Source organism: Oncorhynchus kisutch, linkage group LG21, assembly GCF_002021735.2.
Source record: "Oncorhynchus kisutch isolate 150728-3 linkage group LG21, Okis_V2, whole genome shotgun sequence".
NCBI classification, from domain to species: Eukaryota; Metazoa; Chordata; class Actinopteri; order Salmoniformes; family Salmonidae; genus Oncorhynchus; species Oncorhynchus kisutch.
Window position 1 is genome coordinate 883774 of NC_034194.2, and position 8187 is coordinate 891960.

The window sequence follows — 8187 nt, forward strand, 5'->3', positions numbered from 1 at the left end:
TCAATCTAAGCTAGATGCCCTCAATCTCACACAAATGATCAAGGAACCTACCAGGTACAACCCTAAATCTGTAACTACCCTCTTAGATATCATCCTGACCCCCTTGCCCTCTAAATACACCTCTGCTGTCTTCAACCAGGATCTCAGCGATCGTAGCATTTGTGCGTAATGGGTCCACGGTTAAACGACCACCCCTCACCACAGTCAAACGCTCCCTAAAACACTTCAGCGAGCAGGCCTTTCTAATCGACCTGGCCCGGGTATCCTGGAAGGATATTGACCTCATTCTGTCAGTAGAGGATGCATGGTTGCTCTTTAAAAGTGCTTTCCTCACCATCTTAAATAAGCATGCCCCATTCAAAAAAAAATTGAACTAAGAACAGATATAGCCCTTGGTTCTCTTCAGACCTGACTGACCTTGACCAGCACAAAAACGTCCTGTGTCGTTGTGCGTTAGCATCGAATAGCCCCCGCGATATGCAACTTTTCAGGGAAGTCAGGAACCAATATACACAGTCAGTTAGGAAAGCTAAGGCTAGCTTTTTCAAATGGAAATTTGCATCCTGGAGCACTAATTCCAAAATGTTTTGTGACACTGTAAAGTCCATGGAGAATAAGATCAGCACCTCCCAGCTGCCCACTGCACTGAGGCTACAAAACTGTCACCACTGATAAATCTACGATAATCGATAATTTCAATAAGCATTTTTCTACGACTGGCCATGCTTTCCACCTGGCTACCCCAATCCCGGCCAACAGCTCTGCACCCACTGCAGCAACTTGCCCAAGCCCCCCCTGCTTCTCCTTCACCCAAATCCAGATAGCTGATGTTCTGAAAGAGCTGCAAAATCTGGATCCCTACAAATCAGCTGGGCTTGACAATCTGGACCCTCTCTTTCTAAAAATGATCTGCCAAAATTGTTGCAACCCCTATTACTAGACTGTTCAACCTCTTTCATATAGTCTGAGATCCCCAAAGATTCAAAGGGGGCGACACTAGACCCAAACCGTTATAGACCTATATCCATCCTGCCCTGCTTTTCGAAAGTCATCAAAAGCCAAGTTAACAGATCACCAACCATTTTGAATCCCACCGTACCTTCTCCACTATGCAATCTGGTTTCCGAGCTGGTTATGGGTGCACCTCAGCCACGCTCAAGGTCCTAAACGATATCATAACCGCCATCGATAAAAGACAGTAATGTGCGCCGTCTTCATCGACCTGGCCAAGGCTTTTGACTGAATTCACTGAATTCTTATCGGCAGACTCAATAGCCTTGGTTTCTCAAATTACTGCCTCGCATGGTTCACTTCTCGGATAGAGTTCAGTGTGTCAAATCGGAGGGCCTGTTGTCCGGACCTCTGGCAGTCTCTATGGGGGTGCCACAGGGTTCAATTCTCAGGCTGACTCTTTTCTCTCTATATATCAATGATGTCACTCTTGCTGCTGGTGATTCTCTGATCCACCTCCATGCAGTTGACACCATTTTGTATACATATGGCCCTTTGGACTGTTAACAAACCTCCAAATGAGCTTCAATGCCATACAACTCTCCTTCTGTGGCCTCCAACTACTTTTAAATGTTAGTAAAACTAAATGCTCTTCAACTCTTGCTGCCCGCACCCTCCCGCCGGACTATCATCACTACTCTGGACGGTTCTGACCTAGAATATGTGGACAACTACAAATACCTAGGTGTCTGGTTAGACTGTGAACTTCCCATCCAGACTCACATTAAGCTTCTCCAATCCAAAGTTAAGTCTTCCTATTTCGCAACAAAGCCTCCTTCACTCATGCTACCAAACATACCCTAATAAAATTGACTATCCTACCGATCCTTGACTTCGGCGATGTCGTTTACAAAATAGCCTCCAACACTCTACTCAGCAGACTGGATGTAGTCTATCACAGTGCCATCCGTTTCGTCACCAAAACCCCATATTCTACCCACCACTGCGACCTGTATGCTCTCGTTGGCTGGCCCTCGCTACATATTCGTCGCCAAACCCACTGGCTACAGGTTATCTACAAGTCTCTGCTAGGTAAAGCCCCGCCTTATCTCAGCTCACTGGTCACCATAGCAGCACCCACTCGTAGCACGCAGCAGGTATATCTCACTGGTCACCCCCAAAGCCAATTCCTCCTTTGGTTGTCTTTCCTTCCAGTTCTCTGCTGCCAATGACTGGAACGAACTGCAAAAATCTCCCTCACTAGCTTTAAGCACCAGCTGTCAGAGCAGCTCACAGATCACTGCACCTGTACATAGCCCATCAATAACAGCCCATCTATCTACATACCTCATCCCCATACAGTATTTATCTATTTATCTTGCTCCTTTGCACACCAGTATCTCTACTTGCACACCATCATCTGCACATCTGCACACGCCAGTGTTCATTCTAAATTGTAATTTTCGCCACTATGGCCTATTTATTGCCTTACCTCCCTGCTCTTCTACATTTGCACACACTGTATATAGACTTTCTATTGTGTCATTGACAGTAAGTTTGTTTGTGTAACTCTGTTTTTGTCGCACTGCTTTGCTTTATCTTGGCCAGGTCGCAGTTGTAAATGAGAACTTGTTCTCAACTGGCCTACCTGGTTAAATAAATAACATGCATACAGTTGACGTTTACATACACCTTAGCCAAATACATTTAAACTCAGTTTTTCACAATTCCTGACATTTAATCCTCTTAAAAATTCCCTGTATTAGGTCAGTTAGGATCTCTACTTTATTTTAAGAATGTGAAATGTCAGAATAATAGAGTGATTTATTTCAGCTTTTATTTCTTTCATCACATTCCCAGTGGGTCAGCAGTTTTCATACATTCAATTAGTATTTGGTAGCATTGCCTTTTAAATTGTTTAACTTGGGTCAAACGTTTCAGGCAGCCTTCCACAAGCTTTCCACAATAAGTTGGGTGAATTTTGGAGCATTCCTCCTGACAGAGCTGTAACTGAGTCAGGTTTGTAGGCTTCCTTGCTCGCACATGCTTTTTCAGTTCTGCCCACAAATTTTCTATGGGATTGAGGTCAGAGCTTTGTGATGGCCACACCATTACCTTGACTTTGTTGTCCTTAAGCCATTTTGCCACAACTTTGTAAGTATGCTTGGGGTCATTGTCCATTTGGAAGACCCATTTGCGAATAATCTTTAACTTCCTGACTGATGTCTTGATGTTGCTTCAATATATCCACATAATTTTCCTTTCTCGTGAAGCCATCTATTATGTGAAGCGCATCAGTCACTCCTGCAGCAAAGCACCCCCACAACATGATGCTGCCACCCCGTGCTTCACGGTTGGGATGGTGGTCTTTGGCTTGCAAGCCTCACCCTTTTTCCTCCAAACATAACGATGGTCATTATGGCCAAACAGTTCTATTTTTGTTTCCTCAGACCAGAGGACATTTCTCCAAAAAGTACGATCTTTGTCCTCATGTGCAGTTGCAAACCGTAGTCTGGATTTTTTTATGGCGGTTTTGGAGCAGTGGCTACTTCCTTGCTGAGCGGCCTTTCAGGTCATGACGATATAGGACTCGTTCTACTGTGGATATAGATACTTTTGTACCTGTTTCCTCCAACATCTTCACAAGGTCCTTTGCTGTTGTTCTGGGATTGATTTGCACTTCTCACACCAAAGTACGTTCACCTCTTGGAGACAGAACGCGTCTCCTCCTGAGCGGTATGACGGCTGCATGGTCCCATGGAATTTATACTTGCGTATTATTGTTTGTACAAATGAACGTGGTACCTTCTTGTGTTTGTAAATTTCTCCCAAGAATGAACCAGACTTGTGGAGGTCTACAATTTTGATTTTCCAATGATGTCAAGCAGAGTTTGAAGGTAGGCCTTGAAATACATCCACAGGTACACCTCCAATTGACTCAAATTATGTCATTTAGCCTACCAGGAGCTTCTAAAGCCATGACATAATTTTTTTTAAATTTTCCAAGCTGTTTAAATGCACGGTCAACTGGAATTGTGATACAGTAAATTGTGAAGTGAAATAATCTGTCTGTAAACAATTTGTTAGATGTCCTAACCGACTTGCCAAAGCTATAGGTTGTTAACAAGAAATTTGTGGTTGAAAAATTATTTTAAATGACTCCAACCTAAGAGTAACTTCTGACTTCAACTGTGTGTGTGTGTGTGTGTGTGTGTGTGTGTGTGTGTGTGTATATTTATTTATTATGAACACTGAGATGACCTCTGGTAGGTTATGAACTCAAACCTTGTGGCCCCTTCTCAGGAGGTGGAGGATGAGCTGGCCCTTTTGTATGGGTAGATGCTCCTTAAGATGACCCTACCCTAAACGCTAACCCTGAACTTAACCCTTACCCTAAACTTAACCATAACCCCTACCTTAACTATTTTCAACTTCAATGGGTTGACATCAGAGTTGGATATCCCAAGGACTTTTCCTTTCTGGATGACAGCCTGGATGCCTACATACGGTCCTGAATTGGACACTTCAGCTGATTCAAATAGTCAACTAATCATCAAACTGTAGTGTTAGGGCAAAACCAAAAACCCCTTGGGGTTACAAGGACGGAGTTTGGGAAACGCTGAGGTAGGCCTACCTAGTCCTCTAACGTGGTGTTGGAAGCAGAGACACACAAGAAGAAAGTAGCCATGATTGTGGAAGGAGACATTTTTTTTTGAGTCAGAAATATTTCATGTGAGACTTTTATTATGGCATTGCCATTGAGACTTTTTGTTAGGAACTTTTATTTTGGCAATACGTGTTCACCTGTGCATGAGGATATTTACGTGAGAGATGTGTGTGACAGAGTGATTTAGAGTTGTGCCACTAAAGTTTGCTGCTGCTACTTGGATTAAACCTGGCCTAAAGAAATGACCTTCATTGTAACCCAACTTTTATCATCAAACCCATGAGCCGTTCAGAGAAGGTGATGGATAATTAAGTCAAGAAGTTAGGTTTACAGTATCAATGTGCAAAACAACTATTACGCACCAATTATTGCTGCGGAGGCCACACCAAATGCCATTTCTGCTGCTCAGGTAATTGAGTTGTTAATCTTAATCTGTTTTAGCATAAACCTATAGGCCTGGTCTTCTTTATAATCATGTATGCCTGCAGAGGGCGTGTGCCCTATGCCCCCCTTCACTTAATCTAAAGACTGAATAACCAGACATTCAAATATAAATGTAAAATATTAGTCACATGCTTTGTAAACAACCGGTGTAGACTAACAGTGAAATCCGAGTCAATACATAATACCTTTGGCAGCGATTACTGAGTCTTTCTGGGTACATTTCTTCAAGGTCTGTCAATGTGGTTGTTGATCATTGCTAGACAGCCATTTTCAAGCAGATTTAAGTAAAAGCTGTTAGTCCACTCAGGAACATTCAAAATTGTCTTGGTAAGCAACTCCAGTGTATATTTGGTCTTGTGTTTTAGATTATTGTCCTGAATTAATCTCCCAGTGTCTGTTGGAAAGCAGACTGAACCAGGTTTTCCTCTCGGATTTAGCCTGTGCTTAGCTCTATTCTGTTTTATTTTTTATCATAAACTCCCTAGTACTTGGTCATAACAAGGTAAGACGAGGGGCGGGGGTGTGTGTGTCTTCGTCAATAACAGTTGGTGCGCGATGCCTAATATTAAGGAAGTCTCTAGGTATTGCTCGCCTGAGGTAGAGTACCTCATGACAAGCTGTAGACCACACTACCAGGAGAGTTTATCTATACTTTTCGTAGCCGGCTATTTACCACCACAAACCGATGCTGGCAGTGACTGCACTCAAGGAGCTGTATAAGGCCTTAAGCAAACAAGAAAAATGCTCATCCAGAAGCGGCACTCCTAGTGGCCGGGGACTTTGATGCAGGCAAACTTAAATCCGTATTACCTCATTTATTCCAGCATGTCACATGGGGGAAAAAAACCTCTGGACCACCTTTACAAAGCTCTCCCTCGCCCTCCATTTGGCAAATCTGACCATAATTTTATCCTCCTGATTCCTGCTTACAAGCAAAAAGTCCAGCAGGAAGTACCAGTGACTTGCTCAATACAGATATGTTCTGGGATTCATCCAATGTCGTTGAGGAGTATACCACCTCAGTCCCCGCCTTCATCAATAAGTTCATTGACTATGTTATCCCCACAGTGACTGTACGTACATATCCCAACCAGAAGCCATGGATTACAGGAAACATCCGCACTGAGCTTAAAGGCTAGAGCTGCCGCTTTCAAGAAGTAGAACACTAATCCCGAAGTTTATATGAAATCCCGCTATCCCTTCAGATGAACCAGCAAAAAGGCAAGGCGTCAATACAGGATTAAGACTGAATTTTACTACACTGGCTCTGACGCTTGTCAGAGCCAGAAGTTGTCCAGTGACTCGAGCCTACCAGACAGGCTAAATGCTTCTTATGCTTGCTTCGAAGTAAGCAACACTAATGCATGCATGAGAGCCCCAGATGTTATGGATGGGCAGTTGCCATACAAGGCAGTGATGCAACCGGTCAGGATGTACTCGATGGTGCAGCAGTAGAACTTTTTGAGGATCTGGAGACCCATGCCAAATCTATTCAGTCTGCTGAGGGGGAAAAGGTGTTGTCCTGTCCTCTTCATGGCTGTCTTGGTGTGTTTGGACCATTGTAGTTTGTTAGTGATGTGGACACTGTCGACCCGCTCTACTACAGCCCTGTCGATGTGAATGGGGGCGTGTTTGGCCGCCTTTTTCCTGTAGTCCACGATCAGCTCCTTTGTCTTGCTCACTTTGAGGAAGAGGTTGTTATCCTGGCACCACACTGCCAGGACTCTGAGAACGACCTCTCTATAGGTTGAGAACGACCTATAGAGAGGTGGTCTCCTCGTTCTCAGTGATCAGGCCCACTACTTTTGTTGTCTTCAAAGTTATTGATGGTGTTGGAGTTGTGCTTGGACACGCAGTCATGGGCAGACTGAGTACAGGAGGGGACTAAGAATGCACACGTGAGGGGCCCCCGTCATGAGGATCAGCATAGCAGATGTGTTATTGGCTACCCTTACCACCTGGAGGTAGCCCGTCAGGAAGTCCAGGATCCAGTTGCAGAGGGAAGTGTTTAATCCCAGGGTCCTTAGCTTAGTGCCTACAAAGCTCATCACTATGGTGTTGAATGGTGTAGTCAATGAACAGTATTCTCACGTAGATGTTCCTTTTGCCCAGGTGGGAAAGGACAGTGTGGAGTGCGGTTGAGATTGCATCATCTGTGGATCTGTTGGAGTGGTATGTGAATTGGAGTGGGTCTAGGGTTTCCGGGATGATAGTGTTGTGACCCATGATCAGCCTTTCAAAGCACTTCATGGCTATCGAGTCATTTAGGCTGGTTACCTTTGCTTTCTTGGGCACAGGGACTATGGTGGTTTGCTTGAAACATGTAGGTATTACATGTATTGAGGACAATTGCCAGTTGGTCGTTGGAGTTGGAGTACATGGCCTGGTAATCCACCTGGCCCCGCGGCCTTCTGAATCTTGACCTATTTTAAAGGTCTTACTCATATCGGCTTCGGGGAGAGTGATCACATAGTAGTCCGGAACAGTTAGTGCTCTCATGTATGGTTCAGTGTTTCACTCAGTGATTATAGAAGGCATTTAGCTAGTCTGGTAGGTTTGCTTCACTGGACAGCTTGCGACTGGGTTTCACTTTACAATCTGTCTTCGTTTGCAAGTCCTGCCACATCCGACAAGCATCAGAGCCAGTGTAGTAGGATTGGATCTTAGTCCTGTGTTGAAGCTTTGCCTGTTTTTTGGAGGGCGTAGTGGAATTACTTATAAGCACCTGGATTAGTGTCCCTCACCTTGAAAACGGCAGCTCTAGCCTTTAGATCAGTGCGGATGTTGCCTATAATCCATGGCTTTTGGTTGGGATACAACAGGATAACATTGATAGCCACACAAACACAATAAATAAAATGTGCATATTTTTAACACATTGTCTGATGTGGTTCTGGTATGGTCACGATGTCGTCAAAGCACTTATTGATGAAGCCGGTGGCTGATGTGGTATAGTCCTCAATGGCACCGGATGAATCCCAGAACATATTCCAGTCCATGCTAGCAAAACTTGACTTTTTGCTTGTAAGCAGTAATCAGGAGGATAAAGTTATGGTCAGATTTGCCAAATGGAGTGTGAGGGAGAGCTTTGTATGTGTTTCTGTGTGAGTAAATGACATCTAGAG